Raw genomic sequence first — 27,392 nt, 5'->3', positions numbered from 1 at the left:
AAGATACTCCCAACCACAGTAAAATATGTTTATTGATGAGATCCCAGTCTCAATGAAATTATGCTAGCATACCTACACACATATGCACACAGTCTGCTGTATATTGTCATAAACCCAGATAGGATTGTTATGGATAGACTCAGTTACAGTAGCGATGAGTGCATCATTGGAAGAGCTGAAGGACAAGGTTAGGGAGAGGCTGTCATGGAGGAAATTCATCTATGTGATCTCTAAGAGTTGACAATGACTTGATGGCACATAATCAATTAATTCATTTGCATTTTAAGATTAAGATTAACTACACACATTTACATATTATCCCTTATAAATTGTTTAATCATTGTGTCCAGTTTTGAGACAGAGGTGGTAGAAGTAGATAGAAGTATAGAGGTAGAGATAGAGACAGAGATTATTTATACTGTATACTCTGTGTGTGTGTGTGTGTGTATACATATGTTAAGAAAGAGGATGATGTAAACCTTTTCATGATAGAACTATACTTAAAAGCTATCAGATAAAATTAATAATGGCTAAATTGCTGGGTCATGGGTAAACTGTACTGAGTCTAATTTTATTTTTAAAAAAACAAAGATAAAATCTAAATATGGTTAGGGAAGCTGAACTGTAACTACCAGCACTTTGCATTTTATTTATTATTTATTTAATTTTATTCCGCCTTTATTATTTTTATAAATAACTCAAGGCGGTGAGCATACCTAATACTTTTTCTCCTATTTTCCCCACAACAATCACCCTGTGAGGCGAGTTGGGCTGAAAGACAGTGACTGGCCCAAGGTCACCCAGCCAGCTTTCATGCCTAAGGTGGGACTAGAACTCACAGACTCCTGGTTTCTAGCCCAGCACCTTAACCACTGGACCGAACTGCTGGAGATTATAGTTTGCCCCCAGCTTCGATTATGAAGAAACAGGTACAAAGAAAGACTGGCAGACTGTATTCCCTGAGACAGCTCTTTTTATATGCCTGACTGTGTATCATACTGCCTTTTTATGTTTATTTTTCTATTTGGGGATTATTTTTTTAAAAAATAAAAAAAATATTTAAAAAAAAAAATGCATTTCATAACAGCAAGTGGAAGCATATGCTTGTCAGGGCTCAGAAGCTAAGTGGGGCTGAACCTCATTAGTATTTGGAAGAGAGACTACCAGGAAATTAAACATGAAAAACCTAGAGAAAGAAAACTTCAATACCATAATAAATGGCATGTGGAACTTTTAAAAAATTTGTTCTCTCCAGGTGAAGTTAACTGAGATCCCATGATTGAATAAGTTCAATTCTACTCAAAGAAGGGGCACTTTTTAAACCTGCTAATAAAAGGAATTTTTCCCTCTAATTTCCTTCCTTCTTTCTTCCCTCCCTCCCCCAATTTGGCACCAGAGCATTGAGGAGTTTTCAAGATAGCATGAGAAGTGCTAACTGAGTTGGTGAAGGGCGCATTAGCCAAAAAAAAACCCCTCCTTCCTTAAGTTTATAGGAGTTTTTCTATGTCCTTATGTCAACAGATGTTGTGGCAACCACAGGGGAGCAAAACAACAGGGCTTGCATTGCAATGCCATATGCCATTTTGACATTCCCACCCCTACCCCATGGACCCAGCTGAACAGATTCACTCTTTCTGGGAGAAAAGGAAATATTAGACCCTTGCTTAAATATTTCAGTCATATCAGGATTCATGATACTGTCTTGGCACAACAGTTCAGGATCAAAAGCTACTGCCAAATGCCACTCACACATACTACGTTTACACTAATGTTTGGATTTAGACCTTTGGTACAGAATTATAATATTTCTGGAAAACAGTTCTTTGCTGCAAATAAGTGGTGCTCATTTCTGCTACACTGGATTCAATGCCACAATTTTACAGATATTTTTTCTGCTTATCTCTTTGATGCTCCATGAATAAGTCCTTCCAATTAACCTATGAAACTATTCTAGAAATGTCCTTGGCCTTGTTTTTATTTTCCTTGTTACACTATTAATTTATCATCACCATGTATAAAATAGACATTTACCCTTTCAAAATACTACTATCCATAGAATGATTTATTTTTTAAGAAAAGTGGCCATACAATAGATATATCTGGGCTTCCATTAATATGACTGTACTTTTGTGCATGATTAGAGAATTGCAGACAAAAATTTGGAGAACTGCTAACTCTGAAGGATCCTGAGTTTTGGATTGTTTATGGCTTTAAATGAGATAAAATGCAAAGTAAACCCATTTCTTTCCCCATTCCTACTTGCTGACAACATTGATCACGAGGAAATGGTGGGCTGGACTGTAGTACACTATAGAGCAGAGTTTCCCTGCTTCTTTGTCCTTTTGCAGCTTACAATATTTTCCTTTAATTTTCAAGTCAATATCTGATATGCCCTTGTAGCACATATCTCTCCATTCAGCTTTGTGAAACTTTACAGTTTCACACAAAAAAGTTTTTTGTATATATGGTTTATGTCTAACAGGCCATCATGGTGAAAGCCAGTTGCTGGTATTTGTTTTGAGACAAATGATGTTTCAAACATGAAATTAATGATTAGAGAAGGAAAAAAAAAAACCAAAGGCTATAACTCTTCCAAAGGAGGGACAGAGCAGACAAAAACAAAGGAAATAAAAATAAGGTTCTAGCACTGATGGTCTGGTGTTAGACACAAGAGTGTTTTAGATTAACAGGTCCTCTCTCCTTTTCACACTAATAACTGAACATTGTCTGAAGTAAATGCACCATAAATTTATTGATCACATTGAAAGACATATCAGACATTGGAGAAGAGGGGAATGTGATCAGCTGTCATGGGGAAAGGACAGAGGAGAGCAAAGAGCTATTAAAAAGTCAGAACAGGACCCAACTTTTCTCTCCATAGCCATTTAATCCAAGAATGCCTGGGATTTTCATTTTTACTCAGAGAAACCATGTAGAAATGGCTTATCATATGATAGGATCTCAAAAAGATTTTCAGCTGCAACCTTCAAGGATTAAGCAACTCAAACTGTAGATTTAAGAAATAATCCTTGACAATTAGACAAGGTCAAGATTGTGAAGTGGGAGGTAATGAGCATGGGAGACAGACCGAAAATAAAACAAGCAGGACAAATAGCTGGGGCAAATGTCCTTGGCTTGACTCTTCCTGAACCAGTCAGCTCTGGTCATTGGCCATGCTGACTGAGGCTGATGAGAGCCATTGTCCAACGCATCTGGAAGGAACCAATTTAAAGCAGTGATAGAAAGATTAATTTGGGTCTCTTCCAATGCTACTTTTAGTGATGTATAGGCACAACAGTTCCTCTTCCCCAGGCTCGCATAATTCTTCTTGAGATAAAGGCAACATCAGAGCAGGCAGAAGTCAGGAGAGAAGGAGGGGTTATATCATCTTAGGCCTTTGATGTAACTGATTCCTGCAAAAAGGAGAAAAGGGGTCAGTAAAAGAAAAATAGAAGACAGTCAATAAAGTCATGATCACCTCATTGTGGGCAGAAGCATGGGTTGCAAAATGGATATGCACCTAAACTTATTCTCTCTCAAAACATATACATATTTTAAAATGTGCTTTGATCTGAGAACTGAATTAGAACTTGGGAAATATAAAACCCAATACATAATGAAATTATTTCCTACCTATACTTTGACGAAATCTATGAGTGTGGTCAGCTGTTATCAGAATTTACAAAGATCAAATTTCTGAAACATCCTACATAGATTGTAAGTTCCTGAGACAGTGAATTGGACAGTTTCTTCCACCACATTTCCAATCTACTGTATATACACTAAACTTTGTATAAATCACGAGTAATTATAGTTTCATAAAACATTGCATCCCACTAGATCAAACTCTATGTATCCATCTAGACCAGTGTTTCTGAACCTTGGCATCTTTAAGATGTGAGGACTTCAACTCCCAGAATTCCCCAGCCAGCATGAAGACTGCACATCTTAAAGCTGCCAAGGCTGAGAAAACACTGATCTAGGCAATATCAACATAGTGTCTCCCTTAGAAATCTTTCTCATCATTTGCTTGCAGGATCAGATCTTTAATAAAGATCTGATCTTGTGAATTTTTCAAACAAATTAGGGTTCTACTAGTGAGTGATGCCTCCTTACCCAAACTACATGACTTTGCACCCCACTGAAGCTAATAAAACCAATAAAGAGGGGTAAAAAGGGACAGTTCTATGTGGTTCATCACAAAATGCAAAATGGGTCAATGGTACATGAGAACAAAAAAGTGCTTCATTTGAAGGGAAACAGGATGTTGGTTGAGTAGAAATGAAATAAAATAAAATCAACCAAAATACACATAAACAGTACTCTTTAGCCTTTCTGATTTCTTAGAGCATTTCCCCTTGGCACACTTTCCCTGTTGCCATACACACTGATCCCTAACAAGTGAATTTCAAACCAGCTTTCAATCATCTTTCCTTCTGCTGGAAATAGAACAATATGAGCCAATCAAGTCCTTGATAGGAAAATTCAAAACATAAAAATCAAAGAGTGTTTAACCACCTAGATTGCCACACCCTTTCTCTGGCTATTTGGAGAGAGAGAGAGAGAGAGAGAGAGAGAGAGAGAGAGAGAAGGAGATCAGAGGGACTGCAATGAAGGTACCTTCCTTTTCTTTCTATTTTGTTCCTTTTGTTTCTGTTTAAAAACTTCAGTCTGCTTGGTGCTGAAAGACTAGCTTGGCAGCATTTTTGTAACCAGGTGCTTTTCACAACAGCACTAACCATGGCTGCAATGTGGCTAGGGATGGGAGAGACTAATGGCTTGCTTGGCCCTAGAACAACTTTAAGATGTGTGGACTTCAACTCCCAGAATCCCAGCATGGCTGGTTAGAGAATTCTGGGAGTTGAAGTCCACACATCTTAATGTTGATAAGGTTGAGAAACACTGCCCTAGAGGATGAGTTGTTGGAATGACAGATGAAGGTTTCTTTTCCTACTTTCTCAACATTTATTTCAACAAAAGTCATGTTCAGGCCAAAACTTACCTTCCAGGCTGGTATTCCTGTGACTCAGCCTAATTTGTTCATTTTTATTTATTTGATTGAGTTTTCAACCAGCTGTCACCAAAGTCTCTGGGTGGTGTAAACCAAAAAAACCCAAAGACCTATTAATAATTTAAAACATATAAATATGTAAGGTATATAAAAATTAAAATAGAAATACATTATAATTTGGGAGAGATTTAAAACAGGAAATGAAAACTTAAACTCTGCAAGCCATCTGAAAAGGCTACGCTTTTAAAGCCTTCTTAATTATCGGTGCAGATGGCAGTTCTAAGGTTGTATGAGGAGATGAATTCCACAGCTTTGGTGTCACTGCAGAAAAGGTTTGATTCCAGGGGAGCAGATGGACCACCAGAGGCAGGCCTCCCCAGATTAACTTAGTGGATGGTAGGAATCTTGTACAAGAAGGAGGTGTTCTTCCAGGAGCCCCCAGTCCAGATCTGGAGGGCAAAAATCTGGACAGTTAAGTGGATGGTAGGAAAGAACTACAGAAAACTCCAAAATGACAGACATTTCAATTTCTGCATCTCAGGGAACTTGTGTTGGCACTAGTGGCCATTCAATAGCCATTAGCTTCTAAGTATTCAAAGACAATAGTCTCACACCAGGGTGAATGTCAAAGAGATTTTACTGAGTATACATTAATGGGGGTGGGGGGGTGCCTTTGAATCAGTCTCAACTCCTGGCAACTGCCTGGACTAGTCCCTTTAGTTTTCTTGGCAAGATTTCGGAATTGGTTTGCCCTTGCCTCCTTCTTCCTAGGATTGAGAGAGAGTAACTGGCCCAAGGTCACCCAGTTGACCTGATACCCTAAGGCAGGACTAGAATTCATGGTCTCCCAGTTTCTGGACTGATACCTTAACCAGTACACAAAACTGGCTCTCACAATTAAAAGAGTTACAGGGGAAAAAGAAAACATACCAGACTACATCCCTTCAGTTTTTCAGGAATTCCCAAAGTGATAGAAGATGGATCCCTGATAGCATCTTCCTGGGTCTTCAGTTACATGTTGAGTTCATTTTAATAAACTTGTATGGTGCCTAGAGTTGTAGAAAGCTTGGCCCCATGACGGTGCCAAGGTTAAGATCTTCCCATCTTGATTTTTATATTTTATATTTTATATTCTATATTTTATATCTTGTAAATGCATTTGTATTTTTATGTATTTAAATGGTATTGTTTTAGTGATTTGCTACTTTTACTATTTGTAAGCTGCCCAGAGTTGTTGTACACGAGATGGGCGGCAGAGAAATTTAGTAAATAAATATTCAAGTTTGATAAAATTATTATTAAAATGTCTGGGGCGTGTGGCCACCTTTTTGCACATTAAGGATAGGTGTGTAGATAGCATAACATCTGGAGGTGGTCTGATGACATATCTTACAAAATGACTTGGTCCCAATGCAGAAAAATGGCCATCTACCATAGTTATCCTAAATGAGAAATCATCTTTTGTTGCCTTGTTTCTCATCCTCCCCTTTGTAGGTATTGGACGAGGGAGTACACGCTGTTCTTGTTACCTTAATTGTTACATGTTGTAAATACAGGCAGAAGACTCAAAAGGGAAAATGATTATACAATAATAAGATACAGTGTGTAAAACTTGCTAAGTAGCTCTTTTTAAGCATGGATATGGAGGAATCTATCTTATTATATGTGCAAAGAGAGAAAAAAATGGACCACACCACTACACCGGCTTGACATTTCTTCCACAATGGCATTAGAGAACTCTAAGTAATCTTTTGTGTTATGCCCAGAAACCAATTGGCAGGCAATGTAAATACTTCAGAATTTGTATGATCTGATCTTTACAGGATATTCTGGAGAACAATCTGGCTACAGCATTTGGAACCATTTGAAGTTTCTGAGTGATCTCCAAAGGCAGCTCCACATACAGTACATTAGAGAAATCAAGTCTGGGTAGTAGGAAATGTATCATTAGAAACAATTGTTATTGTCTACAAAGGGACGCAGCTGGCATATTGGCCAGGGTTGATAAAAAATATTCTGGCCATGAACTCTACCTGAAGAGTCAGGGAGAGATTCATAGCTAGAATGTGACCCCTCAGATCTATCACAGTTCAAAAACTATAATCCCCTGGAGTTTCAATTTATTTCCCGGAAACCAGACCCTTATAATCTATATGCAAGCATTCAGGGGAATCATACCATTGCCAGAGGATGTTAGCACAGAGAAATGGATTTGACTCTCCTTGGCTTAAAGAATGCATGTAGAGTTCTTCTTACCTCACCAGGATACCAATAAAAGCATATGAATAAACTAATATCTCTAGAGTATTACTCATCTTTATATACTGTCCTGCCACAATTGTTCTGTTGCTATTTCTAGCATGCTAGGAAGGCTGAATTGCTTGGGCTAAAATATAAAAACAAATTGGATTGCAATCATATATTTACCACTGAAGAAAAGCTCCACTGAATTAAAGTCTGTAGGGACAGGATTACATTGTTAGTGTGACTTTCTTTAGATATTTTGTTCTTTAGGTATCACTAAGAGTCAGTGTGGTGGAATGGATGGGAGAATAGAGAAATCCAGATTCCCATTCATTCTCAGGCATGATGAGTCAGGTGATTTTAGGAATAATCATTCTCTTTCAGCCCAACCTACCAACCAGGGTCATCACTGTGGGAATAAAATAAAGGGAGATCCTCATTTTATCAATCTCCAGAAAAGGAAGGATATAATTGTAACAAATAAAATAATTTCTCTGTTGCTTATTAATGTACTTTCTATATGCGACTTAATGAAATTGCAAATCTATACTTCTTAACCCAATTGTCTCCTCTCTTTTTTCTTCCTTTACCACATAAACTCTTTCTCTTCTTAACTCATTAAAGTTAAAACATCTTTTTTAAAAAAATTGGCTTTTCACTTTGTCCATTTGCCAAATATCCTTCCTGAACTAGGAAGGCCTTAAGGCCTTTGTTTTTCTTTGACCAAATCATCCAGTCACTTCCTTTAATATCTGGCAACATTATGTAAGTGACATATTATTTGGATTCATTTTAATGATACCCATGCCAGTACTTTTAAGTTAAAAAAGAGGTCAGTAATGAATGTTATATATACTGTATGTGTATACTCTGTCTTCCCTTATTATGATTTTGCACAATCCCAGCAAGAATTGCTTTCTCAAGTGCTGTCTGTTTAATGTATCATGATAATATGTGCTATACATGAAGAAAAAGCCATGCCATTAACTCTTTCTCACAATAGCTATTAAGTGAAAGATAAAGTAAGATTTAAATCCCATGCTGATCCATAATCTAATTTTATCTGGCTGCACATTTGTGAATAAACTGACCTAATACAATATCCATTACCAACAGATTCCTTTGGGTGAGAAAGAATGTCTAGCATCTTTGAAAACAACTTGGACAGTTGTGAGGTCAACATGAAATGTGTTTGAGAGTACACTCTGAGCAGCTTGTCCTTTTCATGATTGGGAATCTACAGTAGACAAAATGGCAATCAGCAGTGGATGTTGCTGAAATATCTTGGGATAATCATAATGAAATGAGGTTTCCAAATCCCAAATGCCTTGATCCTTTTTTTCTGTCCATTGTCAACAGAGAAATCTGTAGATGAATGAATTCCCAGACAATAAGTGCTGTTGAGACAAAAGAGCAAGTGATGAAATCATCAGAGAGAAATGTCTGTTAACGACAAGAAGCTAAGTGCAGCAAATGTCAAGCTCTACATTCTATGCTACGAAGCCTGAAATTCAGAAGCTTTTTACTTTTATTTTTTACTTTACTTTTTTAGCTACTAGCAGAACACCATGCCCTTAATATCACTTTCTTGCTCTTTTGAACTTGACGTCCTTACTAGCCAGACACTTGAAGTATCACTATCTAAGAGGCTCCTCAGCAGGATGTGGGCAGAAGTGTAACGATGTGGTTGCCCGTGAATTGCCAGAGGATAGCAGGCACATTATACCATTTAGAAAGCTCTTTAAAGACAACAGGAGTCGAAGAGAAGGCAACTGAACCAAAGCTAAGAAGTGGAAAAGTAGAGTATGTGATCATGCTGTGCTTAAAAATATATGTCGACTTAGAACTCACTTCAAACCTGAATCTTGCTCTATGTCCTTATTGCCCAGGTATTTTGCTGATTTTATATCCTGTACAGCAAAAAGAGAGAGGGGGGAGGGAAGGGGAATGCATGTCCCCCCCCCCCTTGTTTAGCCTCTTTGTTTTTTTCTACACAGTGGCTCTGTTCCTGTGCATACAACTGGGTCAATGGGAGGGAGGGTTAGTATGTTGAGGGGATACAAAAAAAAAAGTCAACTGACCCAGTTAGCAAATCCCCAGGGTTTACATTTAGTTCAAAACAAACTTAGCTGTACATAGGGCTAAGCTAACTCTAGTCCGTGAGTGCTAACTCAGTTAATTGGAGCATAGAACCAGGGCCAAAGAGGAGAAAAGCATAAATGTGGTAGCTAGCTCCACAACCTGTGTCATTTTCCACAGACTGGAGGACAAACATCTGCTGTATGGCCTCTACATATTCATATAGACCTTCTGAACAATTTAGACCCTTGATAGTAACCCTTAAATTTTAATACAATACTTTATGTTTAAATAAACAGCGTTTTTTTAAAAAAAAAAAAGACCAAACCAGAAAATGTCCTACCGTCAGAATGGTAGTATTTAAACTGTGAACATTAATTCATTGAAAGATCTGGTTGCTTCAAGGGTGCTATATGTAAAGAAGGGATAAAAATGTAATAATAATAATTTCACACAGAGACAAGAACATGCACACACCACACTCCAAAGCACCTTTTCTCCATCAAATGCCATCTATGCTATAAAAGGAAATTTCCTATACCCTTATTTCTTTGTATTACTAGGGGGAAAAAAGATCCTAAACTGGATGCAAAATAATTTTTGGAGATGGTGGAGCAGAGAGGAATAGACATGACATTCTGTTTAAGAGCTAACTAGCTTTTGCCATGCATGACTGGTAGTTGGTCTTACCTACTTTATACAGATCTACATTGTGTTACTATCATTCAGCTCTAAAATTAGCCAGAACAGCCACACAGCGATTTAGCCAAATGCAACTATTTAACAGATCTGGACCACTGAAGCTAAGTATCAGTTAACAAAATAATAACCACGGTAATGGTTTTTGTTGAGATCGCTAAACTTTTGCTAATGACACAGAAGAGCTGTACTGGTAGATCCCAAACTACCTTTTGTCTACCCCTGGTCTTCCCTATCTTTCTGGTCTCAGCTTACACGAACAAAACACTCATCTGGAAAGAGTTGCATAAACAAATGTTCTGTCACAACATCCCACCAGGCCACTGTTATACAATAAAGTCAGGCTGCTAGTCCATGTTTAAATAATGGGTATTGATTCCCTTGTTACTTACTGTCCTTGCTTTGAACTTCATTAATCAATGTAAGCTTCCTGAAATCCAATGTCTATGTCTCAGGGAGGTGAACACAGACAAGAATTGTAACCCAGAAAGCAAAACAACATTGTGCAATCAGTGATCTCCTTGGGTTGCAAATGTGTGTTGTCCCACTAAAGTGAAAAGAGAAGCATGTATTGTCTTTCATGCAACTAGAGGCAGCTATTATGTATTCCAGTGCATGTTCTAGCAGGAACTTACACATGTCTCCTGTGATGCAGAATTCTCATTTTTTTCCATGTTCACAGATGTGGAACGACATATGCTTGATACAATAGACACAAATTCCATCTGAATTCTTTCATCAGTAATAATTTTTGCAGGCTGGCTGCTGTGAAGTTGACATTTAGACACTTGCAGTATGGAATAGAGCTCCAATAAAGTGAATATTTGCCCTATAGTCCTTTGGGTAGCAATATGCATGAAGCTCAGAAATAAAAACAGCAGCGGCAGAGCAGGGAGTTCAGAAGAACAAGATACGAGGAGGAAAAGACTCTGTGGCTTGTTAGAGAGACTGGGAGAAACTAGACCTTGTAGAATATGCTAAGAAGCTATCTCAACAAAATATAGTGCTTCTATTAATTTGGAATGCATCTTTCTTTACCAAAGCAAAGTCACATGAAATGCTTTGGTTATGGTTCACATTAGTCTGTAAATTGCACACTAACACTATACAACCAGCTTTGAATATTTTGCTGTCAGAAATGAAGCAGCAAATGGTACCTCCTCCCTTACCCCAAAGAAGGGTGTTTTTCTTTATTCAAAGGTATCCACAGGGGCCATCAATGACATCAACATGGATGGCATGTCCATGCAGCTGAAGTCTTACTCCTTTTAATGTGTATCACATGTCCACCAAAAGAGATGGGATTTCAATTTCCCAGTCTCACCCACCATTTTGACATGTTGTTTTCAATTATTCATTTTTATTATTCATTTTTTTAAAAGAAAGAGAGAAAACAAATAGGCAAAGGAAAAATGATTGACAGATAAATAGTATCAGTAAGCGGACAAAGTTACTGAGGTTGGACAGTTGGTGCTCCATATATCATTGATGGAAAATTAACCATAAATAAATGGAATGCATTAACTTATTTTTACAATAAGAAGAAGAATTTTAGAAATCTTTCTGAATCCCTGAACTGAGTGCCAAAGCCTCCACAATTTTGTTATTTAAGAATACAAAATACAAAAAGATAGAAGGAACTACTAAAACATTAGTAAATATCTAACTTGCTATTTGTTGTCCTCTGACTGAAATACACGATCTTTTTGACATTGTTGATGGTCCCCATGGATGCCTCTGTCCTTACTAAAATATTTATAGCCACCTAGGCTCCTAAAAACCTTAGGGTGGATTAGAACCCATAGAAGATAAAACAATAATGTGAAACAAGATAAATACTACTCTAAGTCTTAAACCAACAATATTTTTCATACAATCATTGAGCAAGACAGATTTTTAGAACCAGGCAAATTCTGTTAGTACCTGAAGCACCAATTCTCAGAAGCACCTTTCATGATTCCTAAAATCAGCTCTATTTAGTGGTAAGCCTAGCTCTGTGATTGACCTAGTTAGAAGCTCTCAAAACTTGGGGAGATGGAGCAGTGTCATGTTCGCCGTTTCAATGTCTTTGATGCATCGTAACGTTTCGCATGTCATTAATTGGATGCGTGTTTCATCTTTCTCGGGAGGATGGGAACGGTTATCTTTTGGCTTTGCTTTGGAATGTATTTGTATTATCTACTGCGCTCAAGGTTACTTTCCCAGGCTAGCAACTCTGACGATTGCTAGCACCTGTGCCGGGCGGGGCTGTTACGAGGGAGGCGGGATACGTTTGTACCAAGGGTTTAAGTTTGTATTTGGCGCGCTTTTGCTCATTCTCAGCTTTCTCTGTATCTGCCTTTAGTACTCTAAATAAATCAGATTTCATTTAGCAGCCTCTTGTGAGTCTGAGTATTTGGGGCTAGGGCAACCATTACATAAAGCTGAGAATCTAAGTTCCTAACTCCGCTGGCCCCTGTCCAGGAAAGACAAGCGTCTAACCCTGTGAGGGAGAGAGCCCGCGATGACTGAACCCGACATCATGATGATGGAGGAAGGGGAACCGGACTCGACCGTGAGGCAGTCCGGCCGACCGTCCCAAGGTGGGGAGCTGTCAGCCATCCGAGAGGAGGCGAGCTCCGAGTCGGAGAGTGAAGCCGGGGGGCTGAAAACGGCCCCAGAGACCACCGTAAATTCTCCGGGCGAGCTGCTCACCTGGGATACGACCCAAGGAGATGCCACGGCAGCGGGGGGTCCCTCCTGGAGGCAGAGATACCCATTGTCCCCCAACGTGGTGCAGGTGCAGCCAACGGAGGGCTCACCCACTCCGGATCGGATCCGAGTGTTGGAGTCCAAAATGGATTCGTTGGAGGCTATATTGAAACAGCTGAGCTTGGATGTGACCTCGTTGCGAGAGGTCCGGGAAGAATCAAGCCAAAGGCATTCAACCCCCTCTTCCCAGGGGCTGTCCCCGGAACGGCGACGGGCGGTGCGGAGGCGCGAAGGGGACCAGTCGGTCCGGATGGAAATCGCAGCATCGCCAGGGCGATCGCCCCGGGGCCCCGTGCCGCCCCAAGCTAGGGGAACACAAGCCGCGGCAGCACCGGTGGTGGGGCGCAGCGCGGCGGGAGGCGGCATGCGAGACTTCCCTGTCAAGTTTGATGGGGACCCGACCAAACTCTCGTTCTTCCTGACGAACGCGAAAGCCTATATGGAAGAATGGGGGGCGTTTTTCCAATCGGAAAAGGCAAGGATCATCACCATTGCCACCAAACTGAAGGGGAGGGCGGCAGACTGGTATGTCCAGATGTGCCAGTCGGAGGCGCCCGAACTGGACAGTCTCGAGGAGTTCCTCTGGGCGTTGAAGCAACACTTCGAGGACCCCTTAGCAAAGGAGAGAGCAAAGCGAGCCCTGAAGGAACTCAAGCAGGGGTTCAGATCAGTGGCCGATTATGCTTTGGAGTTTAAAGCGCTAGCTGGGAAGGTGGATGACTGGTCCCAAGCCACCATTATCGAGCTCTTCAAGGATGGCTTGAATACAGAGGTGCTGCGCTGGTCCCTGGGGAGGGACGACCCATACACGCTATATGAGTGGATCCTGCTGGCGGGGAGGGCTGAACATGCACAGGAGATCTTTGCCCAGCGGAGGACCGCCAAGTCGGGGCGGGAGGTGAAGCCCAGCCGCCCATCGACCACCGGGGGGAAACCGGGACAACGACCCTGGGACGAGGAGCGGGAGAAGCGGTACGCAAAAGGCTTGTGCCTGAGATGTGGTAAGGAGGGGCATAGAGTGGCAGCATGCCCGAAGGCAAAGGTGGAGGAACGGCCCGGAAAACCGCCAGCTAAGTCCCCTGCATTGCCTAGGAAGCAAAAAGCTGCGGTGGCTGAAACCGAGGGAGACGATGTGATGTTCTTCGAAATTGAGGGGGAGACCGAAATCCCGCAGCCGGCGGGAAACGCCAGCCACCTGCTCTAAAGGGCGCCGCTGGGCAGGTGGTAGAGGATGGGCGCGAGCCTCCATCGGTGAGTGGCACTTACCGCATACTCATGGTGAAATTGAAATTGGGCTCCCAATCCAAGACTGTGGAAGTATGGGCCATGATTGATTCGGGGTGTTCCCGCTGTCTTATGCACCCCGACGTGGTGGCGGCTTTGGAGCTCCCCACGTTCCCTTTACAGCGACCCATCGCTTTTACTCAGCTGGATGGGTCCGTGGCAGGGGGCCAACCGGTCACCCATTTTACAGGGCGTGTAGCCTTGCAACTGGGCAGTCACCAGGAAAAGCTGTCTTTTGTGGTGGCTCCGGTTGGGGGGCCACTGGTGGTGTTGGGGGTACCCTGGTTGGTGCAGCAAAACCCCCACATAAACTGGGTCTACCGAACCATCACGTTTAGGGATGGGTTTTATCAAGCGGCCGAGGGGAAGGGTGCCCCAGAGGAGATGGTGGGGGTTGCGGCAGCTGCGACTCCGCCTTACCCGGCCTCTCCTCTGGAAGGCTTGCCGGCCGAGTACTGGATGTTTGCTGATGTATTCAGTGAAAAGGAAGCCGATCAGTTGCCCCCCCATCGAAAGACGGACTGTGCCATAGAACTGTTGCCCAACACCCAATTGCCTAAACCAAAAATTTATTCCATGACTCAGAAGGAACTAACTCTGTTGAGGGAATTTGTGGACAAAAACCTGGCGCGCGGATTTATTGAGCCGGCAAATTCACCCGTGGGGGCGCCGGTTCTTTTTCGCCCAAAAAAGGACGGGACATTGAGACTTTGTACGGATTTCCGCGGATTAAATGCCGCCTCAATTTCCAACAAATATCCCTTGCCATTGATAAAGGACATGTTGTCACATCTGGCCAAGGGCAAGATCTTCTCTAAACTGGATTTAAGAGAAGCCTACTATCGTGTACGGATCAAGGAGGGGGATGAGTGGAAAACCGCATTCAATTGCCCGTTGGGAGCTTTCCAGTATAAGGTGTTGCCGTTTGGGTTGGCTGGGGCCCCTGGGGTATTTATGCAATTAATCAATGAGGTTTTGCATGAACATCTGTTCAAAGGTGTACTTGTGTATTTGGATGATGTATTGATTTATACTGAAACCATGAAAGAGCATGTGGCTCTGGTAAAGCAAGTATTGTGTAAACTCAGATCGGCTGAATTGTATGCTAAGCTGTCGAAATGTGCCTTTCATCAGACCCAAATTGACTACTTGGGGTATAGAATTTCTGATAAAGGCATAGAAATGGATCCTGCCAAGGTGCAGGCTATCATGGACTGGGAGAGTCCCCGCACCCGCAGGCAACTTCAAAGTTTCTTGGGGTTCAGCAACTATTACAGATTGTTCATAAGGGGATTCGCTGAGATTGCCTTGCCCCTAACTGAGCTGCTGCGAACCAAAGGGGTGGGAGATACTAGGAGAGTCAAGAATCCCGGAGCGCTGTTGAGGTGGACGCCTGCTTGTCAAACGGCTTTTGAGCGCCTGAAAGCAGCTTTTGTCAAAGAGCCAATTTTACAGCATCCTGATCCCTCCAAGCCGTTTGTTGTACAGGCAGATGCTTCCGATTATTCTATTGGGGCATTGTTGATGCAGAAGGATGAGGCAGGATGCCTCAAGCCCTGTGCCTACTTATCCCGCAAATTCTCTGAGACTGAAAGGCGTTGGCATGTTTGGGAGAAGGAGGCATTTGCAGTAAAAGCTGCATTAGAAGCTTGGAGGCATCTGTTAGAAGGGGCAAATCATCCCTTTGAAGTATGGACTGACCATAAAAACTTGGAGGCTCTTAGTACCCCTCGAAAACTGAGCCCCAAACAAGTTCGTTGGGCTCAATTTTTCAACCGATTCAATTTTCAGTTTAAATTTATTCCAGGGAAAAAGAACTTCTTGGCTGATGCCTTGTCAAGGCAACCTCAGGACTCTGAGGCAGCGCCAGATGTGGTAAGCACCCTATGGACGGCGCCCCAATTGGGCATGCAGGCTGTGACGCGAAGCCAGACGCGCGCGCAGCAGCCGCCCACTACAAGCGCTGTTCAGCCAAGTCCTTTGTCAATTCCCTCCCAGTTGCAACAAAAGTTTCTAAAAGAACTGAAAACGGATACTTGGTTGCTTGCAAATAAAGACAATGTTACTTTTGACAGAGGCTTTGCTTGGAAATCCGACCGCCTCTACGTCCCTGAAAGCCTCAGAAAAGATGTCTTACTCCGTTCACACGATGACAAACTTGCAGGTCACTTCGGGTTTGTAAAAACCTTGCACCTCGTTCAGAGGCAATTCTGGTGGCCCACATTACGTAAAGATGTCAAAGACTACATTGCCTCCTGCACTGTTTGTGCAATGTCCAAGCGCAAGGTGGGCAAGCCCCAAGGACTGCTGCAACCGGTGGCAGCCCCTTCTTCCCCTTGGGAGGAAATCTCCATGGACTTTATTGTCGAGCTCCCGCCCAGCCAACGCAAAACGGTCATTTGGGTGGTCAAAGACTATTTCTCCAAACAGGCTCACTTCATCCCTTGCGTGTCCATTCCGTCGGCCCGTCAATTGGCTCGCCTATTCCTTGTACACGTGTACAGGTTACACGGATGTCCCTCCCGCTTAATTTCGGACAGAGGTACACAATTTACCTCGCAATTTTGGCGGGCGTTTCTCAAGCTGTTGGGCACGAAACAAGCCCTATCCACGGCTTGGCATCCTCAGACGGACGGGGCCACTGAGGCGCTTAACTCGACTCTAGAACAGTACCTTCGAGCTTTTGTGAATTACCAGCAGGACAATTGGGTAGACCTCCTACCATTTGCTGAAGTGGCTTACAACAATGCAGTGCATCAAAGCACTGGCCAAACCCCCTTTCGGGTTGCCCTGGGTAAAGACTTTGTACCTATCTCTGATCTACCACAACCTCCGGCTGGTGCAGTCACTCCAGATGATTGGACAACACAACTGGCTGACTCCTGGCCAATGATTCAAAAGGCATTGGCAGATGCCCAAGCAGATTATAAACTATATGCTGATCGGAAGCGGGCCCCCCAACCGGCATTCCAAGTGGGGGACTCTGTGTACCTTTCAACAAAGTTTATCAAGTCATCCCAACCTTCAAAGAAACTTGCACCTAAGTTTGTGGGTCCTTTCCCGATTATCGCTCAGATTAACCCTGTGACTTTTAAACTTGACTTGCCTCATAACCTTAAACGCTTACACCCTGTTTTTCATTGCAGCTTACTCAAACCGACTATTCCTTCTGACCGATGGCATCGTCAACCTCCACCTCCCACCCCCATCATGATTGATGGTCAGCAACACTTCGAAGTTAAAGAAATTCTAGACTCTAGACGCCTTCGCAATTCTTTGCAATACTTAGTTCGTTGGAAACATTTCCCTCATCCTGAGTGGGTCGCTGCACCAGATGTGGCTTCCCCTGTTTTGGTAGCCCGCTTCCACTCTGCTTATCCCACAAAACCGGGTCCCTAAGTGTATTTTTAGGAGGGCGGTATGTCATGTTCGCCGTTTCAATGTCTTTGATGCATCGTAACGTTTCGCATGTCATTAATTGGATGCGTGTTTCATCTTTCTCGGGAGGATGGGAACGGTTATCTTTTGGCTTTGCTTTGGAATGTATTTGTATTATCTACTGCGCTCAAGGTTACTTTCCCAGGCTAGCAACTCTGACGATTGCTAGCACCTGTGCCGGGCGGGGCTGTTACGAGGGAGGCGGGATACGTTTGTACCAAGGGTTTAAGTTTGTATTTGGCGCGCTTTTGCTCATTCTCAGCTTTCTCTGTATCTGCCTTTAGTACTCTAAATAAATCAGATTTCATTTAGCAGCCTCTTGTGAGTCTGAGTATTTGGGGCTAGGGCAACCATTACAGCAGTATCTGAATATAGGAAGGGACCCATGTAGCTTGGTATGTCTTTCCTGGTAATGGTCTTCCCACCATTTCTCTAATGATAAGGTCAGGGTACCTTGAACTCCACTTCCATCCAGAATCTCATGTCAGAGGCTTTCATGTTATAGATTATTGCAATGCTAGGGACTTCGTATATTGACACAGGATTTATACCCCTTCTTCCAGATATTCCAGCACTAATGGATACTCAAGCTGACGGAGCAGTGAGGCACCAAGGACAGGGGGATGGGAGTGGTCCACCCCAGGTGCAGGCACTAAGGAGATGTACTGTATTGTCTGAGAAGGCTATCTGGAGGGTCAGTGGTAGGTATGAGGTTGAGTCACTGCTACTGGTACACCAATCAGCTCTCTGGTAGTTTGCAGCACAGCACAGCTGTGGTGATGAAGCATGGCAGCCTGGCAATGGTGTAGTTCAGCCAGGTTGGTAGTAAGTAATATTACAAATTAATCAAAACAATCCTAAATGGAATGGGAGAGATCCTGCCAATATACAACAGCCAGTTCAAGTGATGGTGAGGAAATTTACCTGGTGTGCTAATGTGAGAGCGAGGGTGAGGATGGATGATGGATGATTATGATTCCCTATCCATTTCTGTGGATAGTAACTAAAGGTAACATAACAAATAGGCCCCTGTGATTCAGTCATAAAATCAAAATTATCAATTCAATTCAGAAAAGAAATTCAGTTTGTTTCAGTGATTCAAATCAATTCAGAAAATTAATCCATTGAATTCAGACATTTGAACTGAGAGATCAATGTGAATTGAATTATGTTTAAAACCAGATTTGAAAAAAAGCTGTCCTGGTATTGCCAAATCAATTTAGAGGCATCAGACTGAATTTGATAAATTAAACAGATTTCCCAGTTTATGGTAGAAAGTCAATTCAATTTGGAGATTCAATCAAATTCTTTGAACTGAATCTCTAAATTACTTATTTTCACATTCCTATAAAAATGGGCTTGATTCCTGAGCAGCAGTGAAATCTAAGGAAGTGTTGAGGATGGACTGGCATTCATGTTTTTGTGTTCTACCTTCACGAAACTGGTTTGTTGACTATTTCATAGGGCAAGTAAGGAATTCATATGAGCCACCTATGGCCATTATATTTAATTAACAGAGAGATGAAAATCTGTATTCAAAGAAAGATTAACACTATAAGTCCAGTAAACCTCAGTGAAATAATATGATATATCGTTGACTATCTCTTTAAAAGACTACAGGCTGTCAGCTTCCAACATACTTAATGTGCTATGCAGTCTTATTTAATTAAATTGTTAGGTTAGCAATTCATTTAGAAACAGGGAGATTTGAGAGGATGGGGAAAAGTACTTAGACCTCAGAATTCTTACTGCTTCATCAGTTTATATTTTCTTGGTGTGGTCCTTTGTGAATTAATAGTATCACTCCTGGAGGCTGCAATACATTCCATTTCAGTTTTCCTAAAGGAATGTTTTGATGGTTTTCTGTATCGCTTGAGTAATGTGTTACTGGTTTTAAAATCAGGAGTTGTTAATAGATGCTCTCTGGTCCAGTTTACTTTAAATAAATAAATACTTTCAAGATAGTTTTCTTTAAAAAAATCAATTTCCTATAATTATGTTCTGTTTCTGCTGTGGGTTTTATATGTGTGCATGCGTGTCTTTGTGTCTGTGTGTGCATATATGGACTGGACTGAACTTGTAGACTGGCCTTGTTTTTCCTCATTTTCCTGTAAAGTAAACAAAGTAGGAGATATACTGTATATATCCCATATTCTTTATTTTGCAGGAAAAAGAGGAAAAACAAGTCGGGTCAACAAGTTCAAATACTTACTGTTTGTGAAACTGTACCTATCCATGTTTTACTAATTATTCATAGACCCTTTTATTAGTAGTAATAGTAACATAAATAAGATTATCATTCCCTCTGTTTCAAAATGCAGAGGTTGGGCAGTCAGGATATTTTCTGAAGTGATGAACAATTGATGGTTTCCAAAATAGTTTGATCTTTCATATAAGGAGTTGTTTTAAAGACTGGCTTATACTGTTTGAGGAGAAGGAGGAAATGCTAAAGCAGAAAATGGAAAGTAAAATGAAGTGGCTGGTATCACAAATGAGAACAATTTACACTACAACATTTGGGTGCCAGTCCTATTTCTTCCATGATCAGATGGGCTCTGTAACTCAGTTCTATGTGATGTTATATTTATAAGGTGATTTGATCACTTATGCAGACAGAACCAAAGCAGAGGATTCGTCATTCTACAGATACCCCTGAACTACAGCTTCCATAAATTGCAGTCAGCATACTCAGTGGTGAAGGGGTGCTGGAACAGCTGAGTCTTATTTTTTGCTTTTCATGATTATATCTTTGCTTTGCTTCTAACTCTGCCTACTCAGAAAATGTACAGAGTAGAAAAACGGAATACAAATTGAATAAAAATAAAGTATTTGCCTATGGGTGGCCATAGGCAAATGAAATAAGTAAGTGCTGTAGATAATAATGAAAGATTTAGCAAGCTGCCGTATTTAAAAACCCACTTATGAAATTTGGTCCCATCAATGCAGCAGTAATGGAGGGTACAGTGATTGACAAGACTGTGTTAGTGCAGAAACTTTTTTTAATCCTCTGGCCTATTTCTAATGAACTAAACTTCTAAAGAACAAATGCACATGTGGAAACAGTGGGAGATAATTAGCTCTATTAAATGAGGCTGTTCATTGGATTCCACAATAATATCTTTCACAGCAGGAGAAAGAGTCTATTTATGTGTCAAGGATCCTTACCCGTGACATTTCCTAATTGCTTTTGGGGAGTTCGGTTAACTTACCTAAACATCAGGGGATACTGAACCTGAAGTTTGCTATCGAGGCCTTGCTAAGAGGATGATGCGTAGAATGATGATTACGCAGTGTGGTGATTTTTTTTTCAGGAAACTTCTTTTCTTTTAATATCTGAATCATCAAGTGAGGGGATGAAATCCAATCACACACGCCTGTTAATTGATTACAGGCAGAGAGGAAGAGTTAAACAAAAAATTGAGCAGATTCTTAGTCATGTCATATAATTTCTTTAGCCAGAACATATATACAAGAATCACACAAGCTGGTCGCTTTTGGGGTAAACAATGTAATACAAAGAGGAGATAAAGAAGTCATAAACAAAAAAAGAAAATTAAAGAGAGGACAAAAAAGAAATCTAACTAAATATAGATTATACCAATATTGTTCACTACATCACTCCTTTCTTCTCTATCTTTGAAAAACATCCTTGCTTTCAATATACCCGTACATTGCCTTTTCCTTATTAAATTTCCTAGCTCTCTCTTTTTCAGGGTCTTATCAGTTCTGTCCAACCACAACATTCTTGGTCTTCCCCTTCCTTTTGTCTCATTCAGTCTTCCTTCCTTCCTTCCTTCCTTCATTTATATTTTGTCACCACCCATCTCACTCAGAGTGACTCTGGGCAGTTTACAATGAAACTAAAAATAGATACAGATTAAAATACAATAAAAACTGTACTTCTTAAATGAAAATATAGATATAAATGTAAAATATAAAATCCAAGATGGAGATATTAAAAGTTCTTAATTTAAATTCATGAATTCACAGGGGCTTCTTCAGGGCAGTAACCACCCCCAGGCTTGATTACCCAATTTATGTATTTGTTTTGCTATTTGATCCTCATTCATTCTCTTTACATGACCAAACCATCTCAGCATACTTGTTTCATTTGTATTTGTATTCAATCTACATTTCCTCTGCAACCATTCATTTTTGACTATATGTCTTTTTGTTTTACCCAACACAGCTTTTAAGTTACTCCTTCCCTCTTGCCAACCCTACTAGATCAACTCCCCAGGAAGGCTAAAACTACTTTTATTGAGACAGACTATAATAACAGAATCTTGCAGGCCTGATTGTGCTGGACTTCCTCCTCCAGTGAATCGGGGAGGCATCTCCCTGAGTCACTTCCAAGTGTTACCTTATTTCTCTAGACTTTAAAAAAACATTTCAGGCCCTCTTGCCTAGGTAATGGTTCTTGCATATTTCTGCCAAGGTCATATTCCTTCCTCTGTATAGTTTTACATTCAATTTATTTTCTTGATATACCCAACTCTCACTTCCATATCATAAACTGGGTATAAACACACTCTTATATACAGCAATCTTTGCTTCTTTTGACAAGCACTAATTCTTCCAGATTGGTCTCATACTGTCAACTACCTTTCTACCAGCATTTGCACATCTTAAAATGTCTGCATCCCTTTTCCTGTTTTTAGTAAAGATTCCCACAAGGTACTGTACATACATTCATCTACTTGCTCTAATTTTTCACCATTTACGTAGGACTGGCAATTTGTGTGCACAGTGTCATTTTTCAAAACTAATTCTGACTTGGAGAACTATCAGGCAGTGCCGCATCTTGGCACAACCACAATTTAATTTTCATACAAATCCTAAATACCCTGAAGTATGATATTGGCTGTTGAATGGGCTTGTAACAGAACAAGTAAAAATATTTAAATATTTGGGCATACCCACCTCACTTTCATTCTGCATACAGCTCAGAAACCTTCAGTTCCTTTTTCATTCCAGGGGTACATCATGAGCAACTCAAGTTCATTTCTTATACAGTGGCCCACACAATAATTCTGCACCTTTGGAATCAAAACAGCCAAGTTTTCTTAGAAACATCTTCCACACTGCCTGCTGTATTCCCAATAAGCTGGTCTTTTCAAGGTCATGACAGGGCTATGGTTAAGTATTTTCAGTTATCAGTTTAGATTTCCTCTTCTCCCCTTTCCCTCACTAAAGCTGACTCCTGATGAAACAGATCCCTCTGACAAATACTGCATGATTATGGTTTCTTTCAGGAAGCTTTGTTAGCAATGAGCTTCCATCAGCCAGGTTAAGCAAATGGGTCAAATGGAAGGGTGATACTCCAGCCCTGTCTTTTTAGGAAGCCCACTTTACAGTATTTATAAATCAATTTACATAGGCTAAATTTAGAAAAACCTTTTCATTCCATGGTTACCAATAGCTGTTCAGGAAGAGAAATGGAAGAATTTCCTGCATGCAGCCCAGTCTTGCCCATGTATAGCTGGAGTCACTGAATCCATGTCTTTCTGCTTTATTCCCCACAAAATCCATCAAAGTTAATTATCACTTAGTCCTTTTTTTTTTTAGTTGTCTGTGTTTCTATAATGGTAGGTGGGAATGTCCTTGGGAGACAGGGGGAAGAGTCACAGCCAGGGGAACAATCAGATAAGAGGCAGCTTAGCCTGCAGAAGGAATGTGGGTATGGCAAGCATCTCAGAAAGGACCCTCCTAGTTTCTTGGGCTATAAAAGGATGGGGGAGAAATGTACTTTCAGACTCGCAATATTCTGTTAATGTAACGTTACAATAAAGTACAATTAGTTCATCTGGGTGTGTTTCCTGTCTGGACTACCTCACAAGGCTGAGGTCCACATTTCTGCTTCCTGTTTTATCATTTTTTATTATTGCTTTTATAGCAATTTTATGTTGGATGATTGTAATGAAGAAATTGAATGATTTGCAACCTTCTTACCTTTATGCATATTAAAAATGTATTTCCCTTCTTCTCATTTTTTGCATCAGTCATTCTCTTACACGCACTTTTCCCTCATCCACAGCATCTTTCATTTTATCATTCTACCATGTTTACTTTTTCATATTCCCCATTAGTGTGACTCCACATATTTCTGTGGCATACTTTTTTTTTTTGGCCTGAGTAGCGGTGGTAAAACATAAGTCATGGATTGTCATATACAAATAATGCTGAATTTATAAGAAATGCTAGAAATAGGAATTGAGCCTGCAGAGTAGCCTTTCCCAACCCTTTGTTCTCTAGATCTGTTGAAATAAAACCAGTCAGTTGAAGAAGACTGATGTACAAGTCATCCCTTTATACATAATGTATCTCTTTTCCATTGGATTATAACTAAGGATCTAAAACCTTTCTGTTTCATATCACTTTTGCACATATTAAATCATAAATCTGTTTTGTGCAATTGCAAATTCAATCCTTAAATAGAAAATAATTTTATCAGCATGTTTACTTAAATTAGAAATTCTTGTATTCAACTTTCTCTTATTGAATCACTTTCTAAATCAATTTCAGAGCTGAAAATTGTATTGCAGAATTCAGCCAAGTTTTTAACCTGGAGGACAATTTTATTTCAGTATACATATTCATCCCTATTTGTCATATTTTCTCAGCCCATGATTTACACAGTAAAAAATACAGTCTAGAAATGCTCAAGATGTTAACAACAGAAATAAGAGAATTTGAATATAGTTTAGACCATTTCAGTTCTAGAGCTTATACAAGCCTTGTCTTCAATAGTGCTGGCTAAATTTACTAGTGGTAATCTTAACCTCATGAGGGGTAGCCACTGGTTATGACAGAACACAAGGAAAAAATGAAGTAGTAATTTGTCACAGTGACAGCCACATAATTCCTGTGACAACTCAATTCATAAGCTGCATTCTAGTTTCTTCTGCAGAGCACCTTCTTGCAAAATAATAGCCATGGAGGACAACATTGTCAGCATAGCATGAAGGAAAACACAGCCTAAAGGAGGACATTTCAGTGAAGGTTGCTATGTATTAATTTATTTATTTATCAAATTTTACCACCACCCATCTCCCCCCACAAAGGAGGGGCTTTGGGTGGCTTATAATAAAACAAAATTTAAAATTTAATGACCTTATGAATACAATATAATATAGATAAACAGTAAAAAATATAAAACATAATGAAAATCCAGATGGTTAAAGGTTATATCTCAATCCATTAGTATAAAGGCCCTTCTAGGGCACTAGCCATCCCCACATGTGACTGTCCCCCTTCCTGCTCCAGGCATGACGACAGAAACAGGTTTTTAGTTGTTTACAGAAGTCCAGTAAAGAGGGGGCTTGTCTCACCTCTGGGGAAGCATGTTCCAGAGGGCAGGAGCTACCACAGAGAAGGCCTGTTTCCTGGATCCCGCCAGATGGAATTCTTTTACAGATGGGGTCCATAACATGCCCTCTCTGCATGACCGGATGGGGTGGGCTGATGTGATGGGGATGAGACGGTCCATCAGGTAACCTGGCCCCATGCCATGTAGGGCTTTAAAGGTGATAACCAACACCTTGAATTGGACCCGGAAGCAAAGTGGGAGTCAGTGTAACTCACGTAGCAATGGTGTTACATGTGCCTGCCTTGGGGCACCTAAAATTGCCCGTGTGGCTGCATTCTGGACCAGTTGTAGCTTCCGGATATTCTTCAAGGGTAGCTATGTATGCTGATAACAGAGAGTAACTTATACTTTTCCATGTTGCTGCTGCAATGTTTCTGCAGAAATAGTGATGACTCAATTCTTTCAATGTTTCCAACTTTCACCTCATTGCCTTTATGAAGGCTAGCATTCATGCACAGAATATTTAGCATGGATATTGCCCAGAAGGTGCATCCAACCTCTTTTTTGGAGTATAGCTCCAACTAACAAGACAATAGAAATCTTTATGCAGATTTCTTCATTTTTTTTTTTTATAGAAACAAAGTTGTGGAGCTGCATATTTTTGCTGGGTATGCTACTCTCTTGTGCCATTTTACCAGGGCAAAACAACTCCTCTTTATCATGGAACATGAGGGAGAAACTTCTATTATCTTTTTATTCTTGCTTTTAGCGTCCATACACTGATTTATGTTTGTTGTTGTTTATTCGTTTAGTCGCTTCCCACTCTTCGTGACTTCATGGACCAGCCCACGCCAGAGCTTCCTGTCAGTTGTCAACACCCCCAGCTCCCCCAGGGACGAGTCCGTCACCTCTAGAATATCATCCATCCATCTTGCCCTTGGTCGGCCCCTCTTCCTTTTGCCTTCCACTCTCCCTAGCATCAGCATCTTCTCCAGGGTGTCCTGTCTTCTCATTATGTGGCCAACGTATTTCAGTTTTGCCTTTAATATCATTCCCTCAAGTGAGCAGTCTGGCTTTATTTCCTGGAGGATGGACTGGTTTGATCTTCTTGCAGTCCAAGGCACTCTCAGAATTTTCCTCCAACACCACAGTTCAAAAGCATCTATCTTCCTTCACTCAGCCTTCCTTATGGTCCAGCTCTTGCAGTCATATGTTACTACAGGGAACACCATTGCTTTAACTATGCGGACCTTTGTTGTCAGTGTGATGTCTCTGCTCTTAACTATTTTATCAAGATTTGTCATTGCTCTTCTCCCAAGGATTAAGCATCTTCTGATTTCCTGACTGCAGTCAGCATCTGCAGTAATCTTTGCACCTAGGAATACAAAGTCTTTCACTGCTTCTACATTTTCTCCCTCTATTTGCCAGTTATCAATCAAGCTGGTTGCCATAATCTTGGTTTTTTTGAGGTTTAGCTGCAGGCCAGCTTTTGCACTTTCTTCTTTCACCTTCATCATAAGGCTCCTCAGTTCCTCTTCGCTTTCAGCCATCAAAGTGGTATCATCTGCATATCTGAGATTGTTAATGTTTCTTCCAGAGATTTTAACTCCAGCCTTGGATTCCTCAAGGCCAGCTTGTCGCATGATGTGTTCTGCATACAAGTTGAATAGGTAGGGTGAGAGTATACAGCCCTGCCGTACTCCTTTCCCAATCTTAAACCAGTCCGTTGTTCCGTGGTCTGTTCTTACTGTTGCTACTTGGTCGTTATACAGATTCTTCAGGAGGCATACAAGATGACTTGGTATCCCCATACCACTAAGAACTTGCCACAATTTGTTATGGTCCACACAGTCAAAGGCTTTAGAATAGTCAATAAAACAGAAAGAGATGTTTTTCTGAAACTCCCTGGCTTTTTCCATTATCCAGCGGATATTGGCAATTTGGTCTCTAGTTCCTCTGCCTTTTCTAAACCCAGCTTGTACATCTGGCAATTCTCGCTCCATGAATTGCTGAAGTCTACCTTGCAGGATCTTGAGCATTACCTTACTGGCATGTGAAATGAGTGCCACTGTTCGATAGTTTGAACATTCTTTAGTGTTTCCCTTTTTTGGTATGGGGATATAAGTTGATTTTTTCCAGTCTGATGGCCATTCTTGTGTTTTCCAAATTTGCTGGCATATAGCATGCATTACCTTGACAGCATCATCTTGCAAGATTTTGAACAGTTCAGCTGGGATGCCGTCGTCTCCTGCTGCCTTGTTATTAGCAATGCTTCTTAAGGCCCATTCAACCTCACTCTTCAGGATGTCTGGCTCTAGCTCACTGACCACACCGTCAAAGCTATCCCCGATATTGTTATCCTTCCTATACAGGTCTTCTGTATATTCTTGCCACCTTTTCTTGATGTCTTCTTCTTCTGTTAGGTCCTTGCCATCTTTGTTTTTGATCATACCCATTTTGGCCTGGAATTTACCTCCAGTGTTTCTAATTTTCTGGAAGAGGTCTCTTGTCTTTCCTATTCTATTGTCTTCTTCCACTTCCGCACATTGCTTGTTTAAAAATAATTCCTTATCTCTT

Source organism: Candoia aspera, chromosome 5 (genome assembly GCF_035149785.1).
Source record: "Candoia aspera isolate rCanAsp1 chromosome 5, rCanAsp1.hap2, whole genome shotgun sequence".
Lineage (NCBI taxonomy): Eukaryota > Metazoa > Chordata > Lepidosauria > Squamata > Boidae > Candoia > Candoia aspera.
Note: the sequence above shows the minus strand (reverse complement) of the source record.